The 27,261-nt window shown below is 39.9% G+C and overlaps 1 protein-coding gene across 4 annotated transcripts in view; it reads left to right on the top strand.

Annotated features, from left to right (window-relative positions):
- The first annotated feature begins 16,480 nt into the window (after nucleotides 1-16,480).
- GCGR (glucagon receptor) overlaps nucleotides 16,481-27,261 on the top strand; it is a 40,212-nt gene continuing 29,431 nt past the window's right edge. For 2 of the 4 annotated variants that reach the window (XM_058174177.1, XM_058174179.1), the window contains exon 1: nucleotides 16,513-16,865. The gene's annotated coding sequence lies outside the window, so the exon portion shown is untranslated. The other 2 variants (XM_058174180.1, XM_058174181.1) reach the window with 2 other exon arrangements.

Genomic DNA, 27,261 nt, shown 5'->3' with positions numbered 1-27,261 from the left:
GTGAGCTATTGTTATTGGGCCCTTAAGCTCTCCTCCCCTCAGTTTCAGGAGATTTTAAACACAATATGTCGCTTATTTGTTTTTAGAAAAGAAAACAGCAAGGAGAAGGTGGAAGAGAAACACAACAAAGCTTTTTAAAACTGAAGAAATGGTCTGTCTCTTATGACCCTGTCCAAAAATTATGGTAGGCTTTGGAAATTTTTCTTTTTGATGACTTGGGAGATGAGTTGGTTGACTACCAATGGTACAGCACCTTTTCTGTGGCTGCACTTCCAGATATCTTTCTCTCCTTAATATATTTCTGCAGAGATATCTTTTGGGCATTAGGGCAAATTTTCCTTCTTCAGTTGTTTATAAACTGCAATGGTCTCCTTGCCTAACCAGTTGAGTTCAGGGGGATATAAAAGTTTAAAGGATTTCATAAGTTTGGATCCTTCTAATTTATAAAATCTTGATCTTTAGTTCACTAAAGAAAACCTGCTAAAATATCTTATCGTTTTATAATTTTTCCCCTTGTACAGAATGTTATTTATTTGTTATACTGTAAGCCCAATAAATAATTTTTAAAATTCCTAAATTACTGGAATTTCAATTTGTCTGGTGAAATGGCACACTGACAGTAACAGAAATACCTCAGAATAATGATTCAGTGTGTGCTTAACTCTGTACATTGAACTCAGTAGGGTTTTTGTTTTTGTTTTAGAAGACTTACGTAAGATTCACTGATTGAGAAATTTGGGTGATAGTCATTAGTTCCAACAACTTTTAGAAGTCCGTATTATATCTTCTGAGATTTAATATTGAGGGAAGAGATTGATAGACAATTGCTACCTATAATATTTAAAATGGATCCTCAAAAATAATATCCAATTGACTATGGACAAAAAGAAAAAATACTTTTGTGACATATTAAAAACAAGTATTTTAGTTGGGTAGAATATGAATGAGGATTGGATTGATACATGGCAACAAAAATTGGTAGATACATTTCAGTTATATTGTTTTCAAAAGACAAGAAGTAATAGTACTATGTACTATATTCTCCTTTAATCAAGTCTTAGCCTGAATACTGGGACCATGTCAGCCCTACAAAGTAGACCAAATCAGGAAATCAACTCCACACAAGACTAGAATTATATTTCATTGCAATAGGCTATAATACCAGAATCTCTCAGAATCTGCCTGGGACTCTCCTTCCTTCCCTCTTATACCCTAGGCCAGGGGTCTGCAAACTTGGCTCTTTTAAGAGTTGTGGATTTCAGCTCCCAGAGTTCCTCAGCTAGCAAAGCTCACGCAGGAAACCTGTATTAGGGATTCGAACCACTGACTTTTCTGATCCACAAGCTTAGTGTCTTAGCCACTGAGCCACCTGTTATATAAATTAACAGCCACAGTGAGTGATGTTGTAATTTGGATTCCTACACTGAACAAAGGGTTGGACTTGATGGCTAAACGGCCTCTTCCAAATTTATAATTCTGTGATTTAAAATTTATCATGACAGAAACGTTCATGAAATAACACTGACTTCATCAGATGAAACCAAAGAAGAGAAGCCTCATCCATAAAATATTATGCCATAATGAATGGTCTTCAAGGAACCATAAGGCTTTTGTGGTAATGTCATCACTGCCACAAATTAACACAGGCTTTAAAATGTTGTGTTCCTAGCCTGTCTCATTTAGGAGCCTCTCAGGGCTTCTGGATGACCACATCTGGAAATGGACAACTGAACTGATGGACCTTTGATCCAGCAAGGCAATTTACTTAAATGTCACTGGACAAATAAAAGAGAGCAAAGCTTGCCAGCTAGCTCATTGAAAGAAGATCCCAGTGAATGGCTTTCCCTAACATTTTACATCTCTGGGACGAAGCATTCAACTAGCTTGGTTAGATGATCACAGAACTTATTAGGCTTCCACATAAAATGTTCAGCTGCAGAACCAGGACAATGTCTGCCCAACATCTCCATTTACTCAAGGTTTAAGAATGCAACAGCAGAAATTAGGGTTGCTTAGACTGCTACTATAGGGATGCGGTGGCTCAGTGGCTAAGATGCTGAGCTTGTTGATCAAAAGGTCAGCAGTTCAGTGGTTTGAATCCCTAGCTGCATAACAGGGTGAGTTCCCAATACTTGTCCCAACTTCTGCCAACCTAGCAGTTCGAAAGCACGTAAAAAATCAAGTAGAAAAATAGGGACCACCTTTGGTGAGAAGGTAACAGTGCTTCGTGCACCTTTGGCATTTAGTCAGGCCAGCCACATGATCACGGAGACATCTTCGGACAGCACTGGCTCTTTGGCTTTGAAACAGAGATGAGCACCAACCCCTTGAGTCAGGAATGACTAGTACATATGTGTGAAGGGAACCTTTACCTTTACCTTAGACTGCCACTGCCATTGTGAGTAGAAGGCTATTCTTTAGTATTTCCAGTTGAAAATGATAATTGAATGTCACAAGACCCCTTCTAGTTCAGCATCATGGAAAAAAGTAAGCATCTTCTCTATATCATCACCCTGTCTGCCTTAATCCTTTTTGGATAAATAAAAGATAGTGCCACTACCTTCTAAGTGAAAGAAGTGGGGGAGGGGAACAGGACCAGAGGGACAAGCTGAAAATGGCATTGGAGTCTCTCTCAGGCCTCCTGAATCTGGTAGTGCTGTTGGATTGGCCTCAAACATACCTAGTAGTCCAAATACTCCTGGAATAAAAGGAATTGTTGCCACCCATGATCAGAGCCTAGCAATAGATAGTCCTCAAAGATAAAAAGAAAGCCCAGCAGGAATAGGGCAAGGGCTTCAAATCTATCAAATTGACTATGGGTTATGGTTTTTGTTGTATTTTAGTTTATGATTGTTAGGCTTTATACCCTGTATTTTGTTCTGGGAAGTCTCGGGGGGGGGGGAGGGGAAGGGAGGGAGGTGGAGGAGGGGAATAATTGTTAAATATATATTTTTGTTTTTGTAAAACTTTTTCAATAAAATAAATCTGTCAAATTCAATTGATGTGAAATAGATATGCAAAAAAAACCTGATAATTCATTCATTGCAGAAACCTGTCAAAGAAAAGATAAAATGCACCCCACATTTGATCCTGCATTCCCCAGTGGTGCAATTGGTAGAGTACTGTGGTGATACACCTCTGATGAAAGCAAATCATATATACATCTCTAATGCAGAAATTTCCTACAATTGTATTCGTCAAATTCAGATCCACCTGAAAGTTTACTAGATTAATTAGAGTTACTTAACATATCTAACTAAATCATAAGTTTAATATAAGGATATGCAATGAAAGTGGACCAGTTCCCTGAGCTTTGTGATGAAGCGTTGGAAAGGTAGCTACCCTGTTTCCCTGAAAATAAGACCCAACCAGAAAATAAGTTCTAGCATGATTTTTCAAGTTGCTCGTAATATAAGTCCTACCCCCAAAATAAGCCTCAATTAAGATTGTCAGCCAGATGGATGCATTTAGTACCATATTTCCCCCAAAATAAGACCTAACTAGAAAATAAGCCCTAATGCATCTTTTGGAGCAAAAATTAATATAAGACCCGGTTTTATTTTCAGGGAAACATGGTAGGTAGGTATACAGTGAGATGGATACATAGATGGAGAGAGGGCAAGAGATTCACGATGCTTCTGTGTAGTGCTCCTTCCAGATCCAAGGTAAAAATGTGCTACATGTAACCCAGCCACTTATCTCTTCTCGTCCATCCAATATGACACCCACAAATTCAGTAGCAATTATTATTTTGCTGTATAAACACAGTGTTATGATCCTGAGTTGCAATATACTTATTTACTTTATTTGCAGATTCCCTCAGTCAGGATTTCCCACTCTTGTGCTCTCCAGATGTGTTGGAATTCAGTTTTTAGCATTCCTCTTTTACCATTTAGAATAGAAAAGAATAGAATAGAATTTTTTATTGGCCAAGTGTGATTGGACACACAAGGAATTTGTCTTGGTGCATATGCTCTCAGTGTACATAAAAGAAAAGATACGTTCATCAAGGTACAACATTTACAACACAATTGATGGTCAATATATCAATATAAATCATAAGGATTGCCAGCAACAAAGTTACAGTCATACAGTCATAAGTGGAAAGAGATTGGTGATGGGAACTATGAGAAGATTAATAGTAGTGCAGATTTAGTAAATAGTTTGACAGTGTTGAGGGAATTATTTGTTTAGCAGAGTGATGGCCTTCGGGAAAAAACTGTTCTTGTGTCTAGTTGTTCTGGTGTGCAGTGCTCTATAGCGTTGTTTTGAGGGTAGGAGTTGAAACAGTTTATGTCCTGGATGTGAGGGATCTGTAAATATTTTCACGGCCCTCTTCTTGATTCGTGCAGTATACAGGTCCTCAATGGAAGGCAGGTTGGTAGCAATTATTTTTTCTGCAGTTCTAATTATCCTCTGAAGTCTGTGTTTTTCTTGTTGGGTTGCAGAACCGAACCAGACAGTTATAGAGGTGCAAATGACAGACTCAATAATTCCTCTGTAGAATTGGATCAGCAGCTCCTTGGGCAGTTTGAGCTTACTGAGTTGGCGCAGAAAGAACATTCTTTGTTGTCCTTTTTTGATGATGTTTTTGATGTTAGCTGTCCATTTTAGATCTTGCGATATGATAGAACCTAGAAATTTAAATTTAAATTTAGGATGGCTAGGAATTTTCAGAGTTGCAATTCCCAAATTATTAGTATAGTGTTAACTGGGGAAGGTGGGCTTGGATTAATCTTCCTCAACTGGCACACTCGAAATGAGTATAATTCTTCCCCTTTTTTATACTGGTTTTATGCGTTTCAAAATCACAATTCTTGCCACCAGAGTACCAAAACAAATAGGTAATATTAAGTATCCTTTATAAGGTAAAATACTATCAGAAAACAGCATTTGAAGCATAATATTTGATGGCATCTATCATGTACTTTGCTTCCATCTGATTCAGAGGGAGATCACTAACAGTGGCAGATATTTTTTTTCCCTAAAGTACTCCTAGAGCAAAGCTTTAAGGGAATTCAGAACTTGATGTTTAACCATAAACACAGAGTCCAGCCTTCAACATGTTACATTTGACATACCTTTCCTCCTCTGTGCCCTAAGCTGTGTGAAGGCTCAACTGAATAACTTAAAACATGACCACAATGACAACATTATAATTCATGGTCATGGTGTGACACTTCTGACCTGTCGGCCACGAAGCCAGATTTTCTCCCCGGGGCCTTCCCTTCTCGGTCCTGCAAGGCAGCCAGGCAGGTGCTTTGAATCCCAGTTCAGGGCTCATTTGCCACTGAAATCTAAGAGCTAATCAGCTGATGTAGCACTACAGTTAATGCATCTTCTCTTCCTCAAAGGCTGGTAGGAAAAAGGGCAGCTCTTGAAAACATGCATTTTAAAAAGGTCTTAACTAGCTTCCTCTTGCAGGGGAGGGGAAGGAAAAGTGCTGAAACCTATCTCTGAATAGTGTGAGTTGTCAGCATATAACACAGTATCTTAGGGCTGGAAGAGGCCCCAGAAGTCTTCTAGTCCAACCCCCAGATTTTATTTATTTATTTATTTTATGTATAATTTAATTTCTATACCGCCCTTCTCCCGAAGGACTCAGGATGGTTCACAGCCATATTAAAACACAGAATATACAAAATATATATCACAAATTTAAAACAAATTTAAAACGAAATATTTAATAGGCCTAATTAACTAAAACAGTCGTAGACCGATATAAAACCCTTTAAAATTTAAAATTATAAATAAATTAATTAAAACATAATTAAAAAAACACTTAGGCTAGTCCCGCACGATTAAATAGTAAAGTCTTCAATTCCCGCTTGAAGGTTCGGAGGTCGGGGAGTTGGCGTAACCCTGGAGGTAACTCGTTCCAAAGGGCCGGTGCTACCACAGAGAAGGCTCTCCCCCTGGGGGCCACCAACCGACATTGTTTGGATGATGATCAAGGCAGGAGAGCTTATACCATCCTGGTGAAATGATTCTCCAGTCTGTTTTTGAAAACCACCAGTGATAGAACACCCACAACTGCTGGAGGCAAACTATTCCATTAATTGGTCTTACTGTCAGAAAATGTCTCCTTACTTCTAGGTTGGATCTCTCTTTAACCAGCTTCCACTCACTAATGCCTTGTCCTTCCCTCAGGTGCTTTGGAAAATAAGTCAATCTCCTCCTCTCTGTGACAGCCTCTCAAGTACTGGAAGACAGTTATCATGTCCCTCTCAATCCTTTCGTTCAATAGGCTAGAGATACCTAACTCCCTCAAACCTTCATCATAGGATTTAGCCTCCAGAGTCTAGACCCTTTATCATCTTTGTTGCTCTTCTCTGCACACTTTCCAGGATCTCACTTAACAATTGCAGGATTCACATAAGAATTGTTGGCAAAAAGATAATAAAATGAGGTGCAACTCGCCTAACAACTGCCTTGCTTAGCAACAGAAATTTTGGGCTTGTAAGTCAAGGACTACCAGTATTGCTGCTGGTAGCACAATAACAGCTGCAAAATAACACTTTGCAGCACTTATTGAAAACATACTGGAAATACTACTACAGGCCTTAATAGCATTTAAAAACTAAGTAGCTGCCAATATTTCCTCCCAAAACTTTTTTCCATCATGCCTTCTTCCTTGCCCACAATGAATTTCAGGCTCCCAAAATGTTAAGTGCAGCATCTGGCCATCAAAAAGTCCTTTCAGCTAACTTTCATTATTTTGTCCTTGGGCTAAAACAGTAAAAGCCACAGAATTAAAGTACAGTTTAGCCAGAGAAGCAGCCTAGCTGTTTTACACAATTTTGATAAGTCATTGGCACAATGCTTCTACATCCAGCTCTTTGGGATAAAACCAACGTAAGGATGGATTATGAGACTAACTAGAGAATAATGCCAGTCCAAACTGGCAAAAAAAAATGCCCCTCTGATTATTATCCAATGTAATGGATGTTACTCCAATATTATCCAACATGTGTTATGTACCATATAAGGAGTGTGCTATAGTTTTCACACAGGTCCTCTAAAAAGGCGGGAAAGTACTTGAATCTCATTGGTTAAGCTGTCTGGCAGCCCTCTATAAAAGAGGACACTGCCAGACTAGCACTCTGTTGGGTTGTACTGGTCTACTAATAAAGAGCTGTTGTTACTGAAAGAGCTGTGTCCGTCTCTTCCATCATCAGATCTAACAACAGGTTTTACCATTTGCAGCTACTGCTGAGTGCTGTCTGTTTCAGAGGGCACTCAGAGGGCACACTTACCACTTGTAAGACTAATGCAGCTTAAGGATGATTAAGGCTGGCTCACTCATGGTCTGGGGTTGCAGTGAAGGTAATATAATAGGTCAGGGTAAAAAAAAAAGAGTGCTGACAGGCATCTTTGTTTCATGGTTTGGTACAAGTGGGAAAAGGCCCTAAGCCTGATTAGTTTAGCCTCTAATTTAATTTAGCTACTGTAGCAACTAAGAGCCTGTTTGGTGTAAGGTGTCAAATTAGAAACCAGGAGACTGTGAGTTCTAGTCCCACCTTAGGCATGAAGCCAGCTGGATGTCCTTGGGCCAGTTATTCTCTCTCAGCCCTAGGAAAGAGGCAGTGGCAAACCACTTCTGAAATCTTGCCAAGGAAATTGCAGGGACTGGTCCAGGGAGTTTCCAGGGGTGAGAATTAACTTAAAGAGGGAAGGAGGAAGGGAGGGAGAGAGACTAATTGGACTATACAGAAAAAAGAAAAGATGGAGAAGAAAAAGTTCTCATATTTGAGTCTGGCATCTATATTTCTGACGTATGGCCCTCAACACAGGATATATCCTTTGAAAGAAGTCAGGTGTCATCTGATGGAAGATAAACTCAAGTATATCTGCCCTCATTTTATCTATATGCTATTGACCACTAATAATTTCTATTCTGGGTTCTTTCAATTTCCACTGACTCTTAGTACATTTTTTTTCCTTTTAAGGCACATTGGCTTGCCACAAAGAAGGCTATGAAGGAAGGCAGCTCAGCCTGCAACAATATTCAAACAGCTGGAAGGTCACTTAGACGTGTCTAGAGTATTTAAAAACTTCTGCTCAATATGGAAACACCAGTATCTCTAGCTATCTCCACAACATTGGACTAAGATGATCCCAGAGGCCTGACCTCACCAGCAGTGAGAGATGACTATCCTGCTTTAGTTGATTGTAGCATACCTGGAGGTTGATTCTTGGGACTGATTCAATGAAAAGCTGGCTTCCTTGAGAGCCAGTTTTGGTCTAGTCTAATGGTTAAGGCACCAGGCTAGAAACCAGGTGATTGTGAGTTGAAATCCTGCCTTAGCCATAAAAGCTATCTGAGTGACCTTGGGCCAGTCACTCTCTCTCAGCCCAACTCACTTCACGTTGTGGGAAAAATAAGAGGAAGAAATAGTATTAGGTGTATTTGTTGCTTTGAGTGATTTGTAAAAATAATAAAGAGGGGATACAAATAAATAAAATAATTGGCAAAGTGAGGTCAGTGTTGTTGTTCTGTTCCCATCAGTAGTTGCTAGTGGTTTCTTAAAGCCATTTGCAATGTAGCAGTTTTGAACAGGCATAGAAAGAAAAACTACCTCAAAGACCATATTCTTCAATCAATGTACAAAGTAAAGAGAAGACAAGAAACCAAAAAAACAGACAACTGAATGGAGAGCTATGCATCCTTGGAATTTAAGTGTGACTGTAATAGGTTGCTGTTTAGCAATTAGTGTAACTGCAGAATTACAAGGCAGAATGTGTTGTGACCTTGCTCAAAATCTATCACATAGATTTAATTTCTAGCCCAAATATCCTAGTAACAACACAGTCCCTCATGCGGTCAACATTGGCATCACTGCACCAAATATATTAGAACATAGTCTTATTACATCAAGCTTAAGGATGGCCTACCAGATGTTTTCCATAACAGCCAACCAGATGGTTTGAGAAGCCTACAAACAAAACATGAAGATAATAGCCCTTCTTTTGCATTTACCTCCTTTTCTCCTTACCCCAGCATTTATATGGGTGATTTCAGGAAGCTGTTGCTTTTAAAAGGTTCTTATTCCTTTTAAAGCCATTGATGATAATACCATATTCAAATCTTGTGACATTTCTGTAATTGCTCTGCATTTTTGAGTGAAACAGTTTTCATTATTCTGAATACTGGCAATTTAACTGGATTGCACTGAGCTAAAGTCTAGGAGAATTTTATGTAAACGCTCTCAAAGTTAATCTCCTTTATACATATTCCAATTTCTTCATAATGTTGGATATCTTTTTCTGTGCCTTTTCCAGAAATGCACAGAATTTAAATATACTCATATCATACATTTATTATTAAATATTGTTTATTTATAGCAAGCACTTTTAAGTTGTGAGTATACATAACAAATTATTTATATAATGCCTCAACTTTAACTCAAAACAAACTATCTGTCCTTTTCCTGAATATAATACAATAATAGATTTTTGCCCACCTCAGCAATATCTAAGTTATCTAGTAAGACTCAAATTTTAATATTTAACCTCTTACCCTTGAATTAATCCTACTAACTTGAATATAAAGCTGAAAGACCAACAATGCCATCAAATATGAAGATTTCTTACATTATTTGTTAATATTTCATTAGCATTTATTTTGATAGTATACTGTAGTATGTGAGAAATCACATAACCTGAGAGAACCATTACATTACATTCTGGGACTGTTTACAGCAACTAAAGGATTTCAAAAAGCTAAACAGGATCTACGGTCTACCTAGATAGAACCTGAATGACAACCCCTACAAAATCCCAGGGTTACAGAAGTTAACATCCTGGAAAAATATAATGGCAAATGTCATCCACATTGTTGCTATATAAGTTATATAAGTATAAAGTCACTAAAATTGAACTTGACTTGAGGGCTACTACCTTGTTATTCCCTTTTTTTACTTCTCACACAAACCCCGATATTAGGTTGCGATGTTCATCAACATCTCCCACATAGATTTAACTTCTAGCCCAAATATCCCAGTAACAACACAGTCCCTCATGCGGTCAACATTGGCATCACTGCACCAAATATATTAGAACATAGTCTTATTACATCAAGCTTAAGGATGGCCTACCAGATGTTTTCCATAACAGCCAACCAGATGGTTTGAGAAGCCTACAAACAAAACATGAAGATAATAGCCCTTCTTTTGCATTTACCTCCTTTTCTCCTTACCCCAGCATTTATATGGGTGATTTCAGGAAGCTGTTGCTTTTAAAAGGTTCTTATTCCTTTTAAAGCCATTGATGATAATACCATATTCAAATCTTGTGACATTTCTGTAATTGCTCTGCGTTTTTGAGTGAAACAGTTTTCATTATTCTGAATACTGGCAATTTAACTGGATTGCACTGAGCTAAAGTCTAGGAGAATTTTATGTAAACGCTCTCAAAGTTAATCTCCTTTATACATATTCCAATTTCTTCATAATGTTGGATATCTTTTTCTGTGCCTTTTCCAGAAATGCACAGAATTCAAATATACTCATATCACACATTTATTATTAAATATTGTTTATTTATAGCAAGCACTTTTAAGTTGTGAGTATACATAACAAATTATTTATATAATGCCACAACTTTAACTCAAAACAAACTATCTAAGTTACCTAGTAAGACTCAAATTTTAATATTTAACCTCTTACCCTTGAATTAATCCTACTAACTTGAATATAAAGCTGAAAGACCAACAATGCCATCAAATATGAAGATTTCTTACATTATTTGTTAATATTTCATTAGCATTTATTTTGATAGTATACTGTAGTATGTGAGAAATCACATAACCTGAGAGAACCATTACATTACATTCTGGGACTGTTTACAGCAACTAAAGGATTTCAAAAAGCTAAACAGGATCTACGGTCTACCTAGATAGAACCTGAATGACAACCCCTACAAAATCCCAGGGTTACAGAAGTTAACATCCTGGAAAAATATAATGGCAAATGACATCCACATTGTTGCTATATAAGTTATATAAGTATAAAGTCACTAAAATTGAACTTGACTTGAGGGCTACTACCTTGTTATTCCCCTTTTAAAGCCATTTGCAATGTAGCAGTTTTGAACAGGCATAGAAAGAAAAACTACCTCAAAGACCATATTCTTCAATCAATGTACAAAGTAAAGAGAAGACAAGAAACCAAAAAAACAGACAACTGAATGGAGAGCTATGCATCCTTGGAATTTAAGTGTGACTGTAATAGGTTGCTGTTTAGCAATTAGTGTAACTGCAGAATTACAAGGCAGAATGTGTTGTGACCTTGCTCAAAATCTATCACATAGATTTAACTTCTAGCCCAAATATCCCAGTAACAACACAGTCCCTCATGCGGTCAACATTGGCATCACTGCACCAAATATATTAGAACATAGTCTTATTACATCAAGCTTAAGGATGGCCTACCAGATGTTTTCCATAACAGCCAACCAGATGGTTTGAGAAGCCTACAAACAAAACATGAAGATAATAGCCCTTCTTTTGCATTTACCTCCTTTTCTCCTTACCCCAGCATTTATATGGGTGATTTCAGGAAGCTGTTGCTTTTAAAAGGTTCTTATTCCTTTTTACTTCTCACACAAACCCCGATATTAGGTTGCGATGTTCATCAACATCTCCCACATAAATTCTCTTCCGGCCTTCCTCCCTTCCCTCCCTATCATGCATAATTCCTATTGCTTAAGAAAATATGAGTTGGACTATATTACCATATTATTTGGAATTCCTTATCTACAACTCATGGGGAAATTATCTAGCAGACCCTTTACAATTTTTCCAGATGGGCATGAAATTCATCCTTTTCATTACTGTTGCTCAGAGCTGATTTGTTCAATGAGATATGGTAACACTCCAATATATCTTTCCTGTTAATAACTATCAGTTCAGTTCTTGTCAGTAACCTCATTTTCTGCATAACTTAATATAGAATAGAATTTAGAATAGAATTTTTTTATTGGCCAAGTGTGATTGGACACACAAGGAATTTGTCTTGGTGCATATGCTCTCAGTGTACATAAAAGAAAAGATACGTTCATCAAGGTACAACATTTACAACACAATTGATGATCAATATATCAATATAAATCATAAGGATTGCCAGCAACAAGTTATAGTCATACAGTCATAAGTGGAAAGAGATTGGTGATGGGAACTATGAAACGATTAATAGTAGTGCAGATTCAGTAAATAGTCTGACAGTGTTGAGGGAATTATTTGTTTAGCAGAGTGATGGCCTTCGGGAAAAAACTGTTCTTGTGTCTAGTTGTTCTGGTGTGCAGTGCTCTATAGCGTCGTTGAGGGTAGGAGTTGAAACAGTTTATGTCCAGGATGCGAGGGATCTGCAAATATTTTCACGGCTCTCTTCTTGATTAGTGCAGTATACAGGTCCTCAATGGAAGGCAAGTTGGTAGCAATTATTTTTCTGCAGTTCTAATTATCCTCTGAAGTCTGTGTTTTCTTGTTGGGTTGCAGAACCGAACCAGACAGTTATAGAGGTGCAAATGACAGACTCAATAATTCCTCTGTAGAACTGGATCAGCAGCTCCTTGGGCAGTTTGAGCTTACTGAGTTGGCGCAGAAAGAACATTCTTTGTTGTCCTTTTTAATGATGTTTTGATGTTAGCTGTCCATTTGAGATCTTGCGATATGATAGAACCCAGAAATTTGAAGGTTTCTACTGTTGATACTGTGTTGTCAAGTATTGTGAGAGGTGGAAGTATGGAAGGGTTTTTCCTAAAGTCTACCACCATTTCTACGGTTTTGAGTGTGTTCAGTTCCAGATTGTTTTGGTTGCACCACAAGGCTAGTCGTTCGACCTCTCGTCTATATGCGGATTCGTCATTGTCTCGAATGAGACCAATCACTGTTGTGTCATCTGCGAACTTCAGTAGCTTAACAAATGGATCATTGGAGATGCAGTCATTGGTATACAGAGAGAAGAGAAGTGGGGAGAGCACACAGCCTTGGGGGGCCCCTGTGCTAATTGTACAGGTATTTGATGTGATCTTGCTTAGCTTCACCTGCTGCTTCCTGTTTGTTAGGAAGCTTGTGATCCACTTACAAGTCTGTTCCGGTACCTGTAGCTGGTTTAGCTTAGTTAGAAGAATGTCTGGAATGATGGTATTGAATGCTGAACTAAAGTCTACAAAAAGGACCCTTGCATAGGTCTTTGGAGACTCAAGATGTTGTAGGATGTAGTGCAGAGCCATATTAACAGCATCATCTGTTGATCTATTTGCTCGGTATGCAAATTGCAAGGGGTCTAAAAGCGGATTCGTGATGGTTTTCAGGTAGGAAAGCACTAGCTAATCATATGCTAATCAGATATTACTAATCTGACCACAATTTCCACAATTTTGTTGTATGTACAACTTTCCTGGAGCACAATCTGTTGATTTCTGTTTTAGCAGTCTAAAAATGCAAAATGATTGGCTCTTGCCCCAAAGAATTTATAATCCTTAATTCAACACAATGGAGACATCAAACAAAAGGGAACCAGAATTTAATACACAGAAGCAATGAGGGAAGAATATATTGCAGTATATTAATTAATTATATATTATATAATATTATAATATAATAATATAATAATAAATATAATAATAATAAATAACATTATAATATTATAATATATTAATATTAATTCTGAGGCAGTACATATCATTACTTGGTTTTTTTAAAGGCAACAACCAAGGTTGTTTTAAATTGAGGAGACTGACAGTCATTTCAAAAATTAAATAGTCCCAAAAGATTGTTAATGGGAAAGTTCCCTAGATATTATAGAAACATAAATGAGTAACTACCATGTTGCCAGTAAGAGCAAAATGCCAAGATGTAAATCAGACTTTAGACATTTGTGGTTTTTTTTAATATTTTGATCAATATAGATTTGGTCAACATATTCCTTTACATACTTATTCTTTTTCCCTTTGTTTTAATTCTTCTGATTCCTTCTTCCATAAAGCAAAGAAAACAATTTCTGGATCTAATAACAAAGCATGTAGTATTGTTGGTTCAATTTTTTTTAAATCATGCATTTTTCCCTTCCTTTATTACATTTTGTAGAGAGAGAGATAATATAAATGTCCTGCTTGGAAATATTGGTACTTGGAGGATTAATGCTTCTCACAGGTCTAGTTAACTTTCCTGTATTTAAACAGATTGGCAATTTAACACATTACTCCAAAAGAACTTCTTCTAGTTTGTGAGCCTGGTCTTTCATAGATAGAATAATCCTATCCTGAACAGGCCAATTTATAATGTCATCTCAAACTTTGTTTTGACAAATACCTTCTAGTTCTCTGGATATAAACTTAATTAATCAATATACACCATGATTGAACTAAGGCAATATTCATAAAGAGTAATGTATAAGCAGTTTCCTTAGTGTCTGAGGATCAAGAATGAGAAATATTTATTTATTTACTGGTATTTATTTATTAGTTTGTCAAACATGTACAAGATAGCAGGTATAAGTATGAACACGGACATGAACAAAGGAATGACTACAAATAAATGGGGACAGTAGGACAGGGACAATAGGCACTCTGGTGTGCTTATGCACACCCCCTTTACGGACCTCTAAGGAATGGGGTGAGGTCCATGGTAGACAGTTTAAGGCTGAAGCTGTGAGGGTTTGTGGATGTAACAATGGTGTCAGGTAGAGCATCTTGTCATTTGCGGCCTCAGTGCTCTATATATTCTTTGACAGATAGCTATTAGCATGTTTAGAACTACCATTGACTCCTTCTGTTTTGGATTGTACTGGCCTGTAAAAGTCCTATTCTCCAATTTCTTGATTGTTATTCAAGAATATTGAGTTTTATGCTAGCTGTCATATGTCATACTTCCCTCACCACCACCACCCTGGTTTTATTCAATTTGTCCAGTTTTAGAGACTGCTTGGACATATCCCTGCAGGGTTTTTTTTGGTGATTGATGTAACATATGGTTTCTGTAACCTTTCATAAAAAAGACTTTGAGAAATCAAAGTACACCCTGAGAAAAAAGTTAAAGATGTTTAAAGAAAAGATTTTAAGGGGTAGTAAATTGTAGAACTAACATATTACCAAAGGGTTGATGAGGCAGATTTCCCTTTTAAGAAGCCATGCTGATTCTTCCTTGTCTGAATTTTTATTTCTTCTACATATTTACTTATTCTAGTTTTAGTTATATTTTCCAAAAGTTTAACCAGGGTAAACACTAATTTAACTAGTCTGTAAAGTTGGCTCACCCACTCCCATTTTTTATAAACAACTGGATTATGCAAACATATCCTTTCATTGATTGAATTTCAAGGGAGATATGTCTTTGCATTATAATCATAAATGGATGGTATATACAACACTAGGGATCTCCAAACTTGGCAACTTTCAGATTTGTGGACTTTAATTTCCAGAATTCTTCAGCCAGCCATTAAAGTTGCCAAGTTTGGAGATCCCTGTACAAAACCAAAGAGGTCAAGAAGAAGACATTTCTGAAGTCAACATGAGGAGGCACTAACAATATACAGGTAGTCCTCATATAGCAACTGCCTGATACAGGGTCCATTTGCAGTTATGACAGAGATGAAAAAGTAGCTTTGTGATTAATCTTTGCATTTACAATCTTCACAGGTCAGTAAAGCAAAGAAAAGCTGAAATACTGTAAGCAGTCAGTTTCACTTAACAACCACTTTGCTTAATGACCAAAGTGTTGGCTTTGCTTAATGATCAAACTGTTGGTTCCAATTGTGATGGCTAATTGAGACTACCTATATGGGGATTATTTACATGATCAATAAAACGTTGCAAAATAAAGTATCCTCAGATAGGAGGCCTTTTTTTAAAAAAAGAAATCTGAAATTCATGCACTGAATGGCGCACTCCGGTGCCGCACAAATGGTATCCAGATATTGGAAATCAAATATTGATTATGCACGAAAACAAAGTTGGGATATGATACTGAACAGAGCTGGAGGTAGAGTTAGTGGTATTTCTCCAAGTGTGCAAGCCACATTCTTGGTTTTCTAAACTTGGATTTATGAGTAGGACTTCCTGTAAATTGTGAATCCGACAGGGGAACGGATTCTTCCAGTACTTCCCACCTACTATTCATCCATTAAAAGGGGAGTTATTGCTTCTAACTGTCTTGCCCTCGGAACCAGGGACACCTTCTGTCTTTCTCCAAGACCTTTTTTTGATCATTCCCTTGTCCACAGGTTCACGCACACGGGTTAGAAAGTTGAAGCCCGCCATGCGGGGGAGACCTGTGGCTCTTGCCCGAAGGAGGCGGGGAGCCTCGGCATGCCCGCGTTACTCATCGGGAGCTTCACGCACGCCGCAGCCCCCTCGGTCGGGTGAGGCGGATCAGGTGAGAGGCCCCCTCCGTAGTCTTTAGTCTTTGGCGCCTCCAACCTCGCTTCTCCCTTAACAGCCGAGGGGGGCTCCGGTGCCGCAGAGCAGGAGGAGGAGTTGTTCAAAGACCTCGAGGGGTGAGCTATAACTTGTGGCGCTGGAGAAAGAGAGGCGAGGGAGCCGCTGAACCAGCCGCGGGGGTGTCTGCCGGGCGTCCGGCGGAAGGCTCGGAGCCTCTCCGGCTCCCTGCCCACACCTGCCGTCCGAGAAACGGCGCGATCTATGCTGCCTGCCCCGCCCCGGTTCCCCTGAGGAGCCACTCGGTCCCCTCCCCCGAACCGCTCAGTGGCTGCTGCGGCGAGTCACGGCTCTGATAAAAAGTTTTTGAGAGAAACCGAGCTTGACAATCGACGGCGGGGGAAGGGGGGGCAGAACGAAGCTTGCCGACCCCGCAACCTTTTGCCTCGCGATGCGCCCTAGAGGCGCCGAGAACCGACGCCAGCCCGGTAGGTTCGCGCCGGGAGACCGGGGGTGGGGGTGGGAACGGCGGCGTCCTTCTTGGGTCAGGAACTGGGGATCGTCCGTTGGAGCCTCCCGGGGTGAGGGTGGACAAAAGTCCCGAGGTGAGTTTTCCGGGGGCCTCGTCGGGGCAGTTCGTGGAAGGGAGCCTTAACGGCTGCATTTGGGAGTCCGCTCGGCTCTCGTGGCCGGGCTAAGAGAGAGCGAGCTGTGCACACGCGCGGCGGGCAGCCTCTTCTCGCCTCCATCCCTACCTCGGATGGTTTGTGCGCTCTCCGGTTGGAGGGTCGCTTTGGGGACCAAAGGGAGTCCGGTTTCATACGGATCACCCATGCGGATAAAACGGGACAACCCCGCCGGGTGCAGAGGGTAAGTATGGTTGAGGAATAAACACGAGCGAATTATGTAAACTTTCAACGGAGCTCCCCAATATTCCCCGCTTCAGAGGCGCGCTTCTTTGGGAGGGGGGCAACTTAGATAGAAAATTCCTTACCCACGCCGAATATGCCTGTTCGGGTGTGTCGTAAGGGTCGGGGGCCCAGTAGTAAGTATCTTTAGTCAACCCCCTGCCAGGAATCATAACTTCTCTCTTTAGTGAGAGCGAGCGGGCTTCCTCCATCTTGCGCCCGGCCTGAAACCGAGCAGGGGACTTCTCACAGCATTATGGGTCTGTCACTATTTTGCTGTTGACAATTTGGAGGGGGCACATATCCATCTATGAGGTTGGTTTTTATTTATTCCTTATGTCTATATGGCTGTATCAACAGGTATTGTTGAACAATATACCAAGTAGAAACCATTTGGATTTTTTTATAAGTTAGGATGCCCGGGTCTGGTGTATATATAGACATAATTACATTTGATTTACAGAGAGAGAATGAATGAGCATCCACTGTAAATTCAGCTCAGAACTTTATGGCTTTTTAAAACCTAGCCAATGGATACAGTCTGACTTTTGATGAACTGCAACTCACTTCCACCCAGTGCTTTCTGCTGCTGCAGTTTCTACACCTGTTTTCTATCCTCACCCCATATTGTTTCTGCAGGCTGTGCTGTATCTTGTTACTTCAGTAGTACTCCAACGCTGGCTGCCCTCAGCCTTTGGTCCCCTGTCTGTGGGCTGGCCTGGCTTAGTTCATTAATTACCTAACACTTGGCAGAACTTCCACTTAATTAATACTAATGACAATCTGCTGCATGTGCAGAAGAAAAGGTGGCTGCGGGGAGAGCGTGCCCAGTGCTTGAGCAAACAATATTTAGCAAAGAGTGTCCCATATGAACTCTTACACAAAGAAGGGAATATGGAAAGGGGGGGAGGGGGGATTAACCATCTCCCTTCTAATCAAGGAGTAACATCCAGTTTAAGTTATGGTAAAGGGAGAGAACAGTGGACACTGTTATTGTCCATTTCAGGTGATCCAGTCTAAAATTTCTAGATGTATGATATAATCTCACAACATCCCCTGGTAAAATTAAGAAGGATCCTAGGATTGTATCCTTAAGGTGTTTGGGTTCACATTCAAATTAGAGGTGTTAGAAATGATTTTGCAGTGGGAATAAATTCCTGGCCCATCTAAAGATTGGTGTTTGAGAGTGGACCCTGTCTTGGCTGGGTTTACTGTCAATATTATTCTTATCAATATACCATTTCATACAAAACTTTCTAATGTGTCAGGAGTATCACATAAATTTTTTTTGGTACTCTTTGCAGCAGGATAATGGAATGACAGCAAAATCCTAACCAAGTTGGTAGCTGATGTCTTTTGGCACTGTTGGGTTAGCTGTTGTGCTCTGGTGACATCCTTAGTGAGAACAAGGCTAGAGTTTATGGGGATCTGCTCTTAGGGATATTTCAATGCATCATTTCTTCAGTGTCAGGTAAAGTCAAGACTTGCAGCAATTTTATCAACTTTTTGAACCATTTGCATGAAGAAGAGACTTTTTTTCCCCCAGAATTAGTTCTGACCTCTAGTCCAGACAAGAGTGAGAAGGTTTAGATCATAAGCCTATATTTTTGCTAGACTTGTTTTCTTCTTTTCAACTGTGACAACATTTTCGTTCTTTTTAGCAAATTCTTAGAAAAGCTGCCTTTGAGCCAATAGTTCCCTTTTAATCTATTGTTTGGTTCTCTAATATGAAATGGAGCACTGACATGTCCTTAAAATGCTTTGAAAGACTTTTTCCTATTTCTCAAAAATCCAGTTTCCAGTCCCTGCCCTTCTATCCCAATGTAGTATGGTCTGAACATTTTGTGTATGCATTTATATTATACACCAATGTCTTTCAAAAGTAGAACAAAACTGTGGAAAGGTCTAGAGTTTTAATGATAAAGTATACAGTAATACGCAGCAAATAAGTTATACAAAATATAAGTGTTCATAATATTTGTGAAAAAAGTATATTAGATTAATCTGATAGGTATGCCACTTTTTAAAGGACTTTTAATTATTTGAAAACTGTTATATTTGACATAGAGAACAGTTAGCACCAGGGCTTCCACATCTGGGATGTAACAAGTTAGAATTCTCTCTATATATACTGTATATATATTGTAATAGCATCTGGATTTTACAGCCCATATCAGTAGCCCTAATAGCCCAAAGAATATATCTGTACTGTGTTAACATCCCACAGTAGGAACCAGCCTTCCCAATCTGGTGCCTTGCCAGCACACTAGACTACAACTCCCATTCTCCATAGCCAGTTTTGCATTCTAGTTCTCTGTACCACATATCTGTAAGAGGAGCTGCATGTATAAAATCCTCAGAAAAAGAGGCTGCAGAAGACGCTTACAGACAGATTCCAAGCTGCACGTTGCCACTGAAATTATAAACATTTCCAGGGACATATGTCTTCTCTAACTTGAACTGTTCTATCTTTGCTTTACATGCTTCTTTTTACTGAAAGATGTCTAATATGGTTTGTAAATTTACCATAATCTTTGCTTTCCTTATCTTGAGTATAATGCATTAAAACCTCCATGACTTGGAAGTTGGAAGAGATCACTACTATTTTTGTTGCAAACATAGTGAAGAATCTGTTCTGTGCACGTACCAAATGATCCCGGTGGTAATAGAGAAAGGTTATGCATCATGAAGTCATCCATGTTCTTATCTAATTTAACCGAACTCATATTGGAACATTGTTGATATGATACTTCCTCATGTCCCAATTAGCATGAAACCCTGGGAATTAGGGATGAAACAGAATTAGCTTTTCTGTTCTCTGCCTGACTCTTTCCCAGTATTTAATTTATAATTAATTACATTTTAAAAAAATAATTAAATACTGAATTTAATCAGATCTGGAAGCTTTCACTGGTTGTGCTTAGTGATAAAGTTTTCTTTAGATAACTAGAATTTTTAAAAAGCACGAACCCCATCTATTGAAGGATATATGAGATACGATACAGTAGTCCTCCTTATTAGAGTTTATTGCATCTGTGCTGAGTTTTAGAGATAGTTAAATGGTTGTGTAGCTGCTCCACTGTGTGGCCAAATCAAGATTATTAATCCCCCAGTATTTTCACAGTACTTCTGATATTTTGCCGTGCCATCAAAAAATGCTTGACCATTGGTCTTACACCACCAAGGTAAAATCTTAGCTTGGGCTGAAAAACTTTGCTTGTCTTAAAAGCAAAGTTACCTGACTTCATCACTGTTCCATTACATGCTGAGAAGAAGGAATGGGTTCATTCAATTCAAAAATAGGCTTACTTCCCAACATTGCATTAGAATCTGCAGCCTGATCAGAACAAGTTGAAACTCAAAGGAAGTACTGAACAATCTTGTTATATGTTTACTTAGAAGAAAGTAACCCTTGGAACAGTGGGGCTTCCAGCAAAGCGTGCCTGTGATTCCAATTGAGCAGAGCAATCCTATATTTAGAGCATTTTGTGGTTCCACCACTAGAAAAAGCACAGGGGGCTCCTTTGCTTGCACAACCTGCAGAACATAATAAGTGTAATAGGAACACCAGGGGATGTCCTTCTTGTATCTTTCCTGTTGTTTTTCCTCAGGGGAAAAAAAAAGTTTCATTTGGTTTGGCACATTGTGAGAGGTTAGAGGTCTTTGGCTGTGTCCCTAACCAAAGCCTGTTTTGTGCATTCTGGGCTTTTATTAAGGTCGGGATTTCCTAACCTCAGGACAGCCAGCTATGAAATCTAGGGAGGAGTAGGGGAAATATTAGTTTCCCCTATGAAATTGAGGACAGAAACAAAGTACCCTATGCCACTGAGAACAGCACTTAAAGTCCTAACCCAGTTCTTCAGGTAGGTTGGCTGTGATTATAGCAACTCTAGTTAAGCAGATAAGGAGTGTGCAGTACTCCAGGCACAAGAGATAGAGACCAATTCTAGTTTTGTGTTTGTATATGGAGATCCAAAGATAATGATGAAAGAGAGGAAGGAGGGAGGATTTCTTCCATCGCCTTTTCATATTTATTTTTTATCTTTATACTTTTCATACTATCGGTTGCAAGTAAAGAGATATCTATGCATCAATTCCAAAGCTGGCATTCATTACCCTTAATTCGGAAGCATTTCGTGAGAATGCAAATGTTATCATACTTACAAATCCAAGCTTGCCCTTGATCTTCCTTGAATGCTGATGCCTGTAAGACATCACATCCTTGTTGTCAGAGAATCAAAGGGGTTCTGCAGTGATTGGGAAGAGAATTGTGACGTCAACTTCTCTCCCCTTCAGATAAAGTGGTGGGTGTCATTTAAGAAGGCTTTTAATGGGTAATAGTTTCTCGAAAATGTTCCAGTATTTGTGGGAGCAATATTTTTACTGCTGAGGTTCACTGTCCTTTGCAATAACACTAAGCAATAAAATTAATCCTAAGTGTTATTTGGAGTACCTCACAAAATCCGATTAGGGAATTGTTGCTTTCAATGCCCCACAAGAAAAAAATCACACTCTTCCCAAATTACATTGACCCGGGATGCAGCAAGAAGAAAGTTGCAAGGGCGAAGAGAGAAAATCCAATGAACATTCTGTCCCACTGCAGCTTCTGAAAAGCTTGGCTGTGTGCCACAGTGGACTGGGCTTAAAAAATAGATGGGGTTGCCCAGTGCTTATATCCTGTCTGTCTGTCTGTCCATCTACCTGTCTCATTCAATCTGTTTTATGTAGCAGACTAGGAGAGACTGGTTTTATCAGAGGTTTCATTTGTTTGCTTAGGCCAAGGGTCACAAAAAATTTGAAGTTACCAAATGGCCCAGTCTCTCACTAAGATCTAGTTATTTTTCCCTTTGACAAAAGGTACAAATGAATTAATATTGACAAGTATTTATTTTTTACATTTCTACTTCTTCAAGTAGAACTAAGCAGTACAGTACACATGATTCATCTCTCTTTTTATATACCTAACATGTGATGCAAACTACAAGTAATCCTTATTTAATAATTGCCTTAGCCATTCACAATAGCGATGAAAATATAACTTTATACCAATCCTCACATTTATGACCTTCACAAATCTGTGAATCAAAGGAAAGCTGAAGTAAGTTCATAAGAGCAGTTGTGGTTACATGTTTATGGAAATTCTCAGCTATCCAGGTCATGGTTTTCCCAAAGGTGCTTTTTCCAAAAAAAAGCTGGACTTTGTTTTTTCTCGAAGACATCTTGCTTCTCATCTAAGAAGCTTCTTCAGACAGAAGAAGCTCCTTCGATGAGAAGCAAGACATCTTCAAAGGAAAAACTAAGTCCAGTTGCCTTTTGGAAAAAGCCCCTTTGGGACAGTTATAGTTACATTTAGCAACATTTGGTCGCTTAATAACCAAATTGCTGTTCCTAATTTTGGTCTCCAAACAACCTACTAAACTGTAGGTTGAAATAAAATTAACTGCACAAGTAAGCTTCCTGAGTATTTTTGTACCAGAATCTTCCAGGCTGCATCCTTACCTTTGGCTGTGTTTCTTATAGATGCGGCAGATAAAGTTTAGCCCCAAATTGTCTACTTTTATGCAGTGAATAACAATCCAACATACTTTAGGATTTGAGCGCTAACATTGACAAATATATTCTGGAGCTAACTTGCAACAAACCTAGTGGCACACCTGCTTTGGATGTGTCCTTCTTTTTCATTGGTGGGGATAGTCAACTGGTTACTTTTGATTGCTATCCCTTCCTTTGTCAAAGGCCCAAGGAGCGATTGCTGAGCTACTGCCACAGGGCTACATGGTTCCCTGGGAGGCCCCAAGCAGCGTCCTTTGGATCCCATCTCATCCTCTCCACAGTGCCCTTTGTGCCTTAGTTCCAGGCTGGGTTGTGTCAACAGAGTGATTGCAAAGAGTTCTGTTTGAACAGGCCTTACTCACCATGAGACTTTGCAGCTTGGGAAGCAGCCTAAGAATAACAACTCTTGTTGTGTCACCAATCCCTGACCTACCCGGATGACAGCCATCATCAGCACTTCCTCCAATAAAGTCAGACCGATGGCACTAGTTTTGCATTGGAATGACAGAGTTGTGAATTCCCCTTTCCATCTGTGATGGTTTCCTCCCAACTTATAAGATTACAGTAAGGGCTGTAAGCGGTGGGATTCAAATAATTTAACAACCGGTTTTCTGCCCTAATGATTTCTTCCAACAACCAGTTCACCAAACTGCTCAGAAAGTTAACAACCGGTTCTCCCGAAGTGGTGCAAACTGGCTGAATCCCACCACTGGCTATAAGATTAGTGCTTTGGTTTAGAAAAAGATTCGGTAGCAGTCTTTGAATGCGAGCACATGCAAATGTGTCACCTCCCTACCCTACCCCCATGATTGCTAGTGTCTATAGCTCTTCTGCCCAGTAGTACTGACTTCCCTAGGCGAAATAGCAGTGGATCTTCTTTCCATGCCATCGAGTTGTTGATTTTGAGGGGGGTGGGGAGAGAGTAAAGCAAAGGGAACTGGAGTGCAATATAATATTCAGACAAAAGCTATGTGACCCATGAGCTCGGAACTGCCAAGATGTGCGCCATCCAGACATCCTTCTGCAACTCATGACGTTGGAGCCAGTGCTCACTACAGGATACCTGGCTGGGATAGCCGGCCAGTCCTTGGCATGCGAACTCTCGTTAACCAGCTCTTCACCAGCTGTGCTGGCCAGTCTACCCGTGTTCTTCAGCCTCAGCAAGCTGTCTTGTTGGAAAGGTGCAGCCGGTTCTTCGGCAGCTAAATCAATCATTGATCCTGAACTCATCGAATTGGAAGGCTCCAAAAAACTCAGATCAGAATCGGCAGACCTTCAGCGACGTTCCAAATCTTGATCTTAAACATGGACCAGACTTTTCTTTCCTTCCTGAGTTGATCTAGAGACAAGATTCCCACAGTGTATAAGATCAGAAGAAAAGTTATTTGTGCTATAAGACAGGCGAACAGAATTGGAATAGGAGACTAAAACTGTGACGGTACCAAGCACCATTCAGATGAGAAGTTACTGTTAGCATATACTGTTAGCAACCTTCCCCTACTTTAACGCCTTCCGTATGCATCGACTTCATAGGATTCCTTTAGCAAAATGGCCATTACTGTGAATTTAGGGAGTTAAAGCTCACGTATCTGGAGGAGCCTGGACTGGAAATACTCCCAGATTGTAAACAGTGTATACAGTATCTCACCTCTGACTCTTCATTACAGTGACCAATGTGGGCAAATTCCAAACTCAATTAATTCTTATTCTTGGACTCCCATCATATATCCAGGAGATATACTCTTGGTTTGGATAGTTGGGATAAAATAGCAGAACAGAAAAGTTAGAATCTGGGAAGAGTATCTCTTCTGTACAATATCACTTTTTCACCGCCTTCCTACCCTCTGTAGTTGCTAAAGCAACATCGGCCATTTGTGCTAGCCTTTAAAAAAGATGCAGGCCTATGAGAAGTTTGTTCCTCCATCCCAAAATAGATACTATTATCCATCTGCATTTGCTCTCTGTCCAGGCTGTCTTTTTTTAATCCTATTCTGCTTCCAGACGAGTGCCAGCTTTTCCTATCTTGCACAGCCAGGCAGTTTTCCATCATTGTATTACAATATAAGGTAGGGACTGATAAGTTGTTATGAAGAAGCTCCTCCCCCTATATTACCTTCTAAATAACAGAGCCCATTGGAATGAGCTGTTAAAATCAGAAAATTTCAGCCAACCCTAAAGAGCTCCTATGAAACCTATGAAATGCCATGAGCATTATGGTAAAAATTATTGCAAAAAAGATTGCCTAGTGTCTCTCTTCTTTGGGCTAATCATTCCCGCATCCTGACATCTGGGTAATACTGAAAAATGAAACCATCAGATTTTCTGTGGCTGTTTTACGCACAGATGTAGGAAAAGGACTGGGTCAAAGAGATTACTCATCTGGCCATGGAGTTGTAGAGCTGTCTCAATTGATCCATTGTCATTTTTTCAGCCTGTTGTTTTCATCCAGCAACCTGCCAGCAAGACTAGTGAAGGAGAATGAAAATCAGAATTAAGGAGCAAGAACTGAGGTGGAAAAGCAAGTGAGAAGAGCAGAGAGGGCAGCTGTTGAACACCTGCCAATGATGGATCTAATGAGCTTCCCCTTAAGGAGGTTAGCTAAAGGTATTGGATCGCTACTTTTGGGGAAAAGCCAACCCCACACACCTCATCGCATCAGTTCCTCCTCAGGGCTTCCCTTCGTTCCCAGCCAAGCAAGGAAGCCCCTGCTGGGTTGGATTGTAGCTTCCATGCCAACCCAGCCATGGAGTATTTACCATTAACGCACCAGGGGCTAATCCCTTAGCGTCTTAACAGGAGAGGACACACCCCTTTCCTCCTTTTCCTACAATCTTTATCTTGAGTGCGGGAGATCAAGTGTTAGTGAAATGTCGGCGCCTGTGTGTCGTTGCATGTGCGTATAGGTGAGAAAGAGCAAGAGAAGAATCAAAGTGGGAAGCAGCTCTGATCTTGCTTGTCTACAAGTGCCGCTGTCCTTCAATAGCATGGGCAATGGTGGATAGTGCAGTACAGGTAGTCCTTGACTTACAATAGTTCATTTAGTGACCGTTCAAAGACACAGCATCACTGAAAAAAGTGACTTATGACAATTTTCCACACTTACAACTAGTAGTGAGATTCAGCCAGTTCACAACAGTTCGGTAGAACCGAATACCTAATTTTTTGTGAGTTTGGCGAACCGGTTAGACCTCCTTCCAGGTGGGGTGGGGGAACCTCCCCAAAAGTCCAAGAGAGGAGTGGCAGAAACTGATCACATCACTCTGCCGAAAACTGTCTCAGGTGGCAGGGGCGGGGCCTGAGCATAAGGCGGCAGCCCAGGGCCAAAGCACCGGCAGAGCGCCAGAGGGTCGGCGAGGGTTCTGAAGCAAATGGGTGTCCTTCCTGAAGCGCCCATGCCGGCTGCCCCTTCCTGGCCAGAGCTGGAATGCCACCACGTTTAAGTGCCAGTAGATGCCAGCCTTCCCTCCAGCGGGCCTGGGCCTGTTTCAGCACCTGGTGCTCAGATGCCCTCACTTACTCCAAGCATTTCTTTGCCTACCTGATTTCCAGCTCTGTCGTGTTTCTCTGTTGTGTTTGTCGCTGTCGTGTGCAGGAAACAAAAGTTTGTGGGACTAAAAAAAAAAGTTCAATCAAGTCCAACTTCTCACCAAAAAAAAAAAAGATATTGTGAAGTTGGAATTGATTGATTGAACTTTTTTTTTTTTAAGTCCCACAAACTTTTTGTTTCCCTGCACACAACGGCAAGAAACATGACGGAGATGATGCAATACAATTAACATAAAATTTAGAACATTTTATATGAAATGACAGAAGAAATACTTATAGTTAAATAAATGATTAACTGACCAAAATACTTGGATATATATTAAATTGGTAAAACGTAAAATTAGATAAATCATACGTTATGAATATGGTGAAATTGCACAAAAGATTTGTAACCAACTAACCAACCGACACACTGCTTGTATTTGTATTGAAGATGTGTTTATGTCTGTCTGTCTAAAAAAGAAAAAAGAAAAATTCCAAAAAGAAAAAGAAACATGATGGAGAAACACAATGAAGCTGGAAATCAGGTAGACAAAGAAATGCTTGGGGGAAGCGAGGGCATCAGGGTGGTGCTGGGTGGGACAAGCTCCATGGGGCGATGCTGTATTGCAATGGAGAAATGGGCCACAGAGCAGCTGGCACGAGAGAACAAGGAGGCTGCTTTCCTTCTTTCTTCTTCCTCTCCTCCTTCTTCCCTCATACTGGCTGCTCCATTTCCTATTTCTCCATTGCAGCCCAGCCCGCAGGATCCACTTTGGGGGGTAATTTAACTACCGGTTCATCCAGGGTCAGATTGGCCGTTGTGGGAGGCTCGTCCTGCATGTGTGGCAAGGTGGAGGATGGGGAAGGGCCATGCCTCCCACAACAGCCAACCTGA

Source organism: Ahaetulla prasina, chromosome 2 (assembly GCF_028640845.1).
Source record: "Ahaetulla prasina isolate Xishuangbanna chromosome 2, ASM2864084v1, whole genome shotgun sequence".
NCBI classification, from domain to species: domain Eukaryota; kingdom Metazoa; phylum Chordata; class Lepidosauria; order Squamata; family Colubridae; genus Ahaetulla; species Ahaetulla prasina.
Note: the sequence above shows the minus strand (reverse complement) of the source record. Positions and strands in the feature narration are given on the sequence as shown.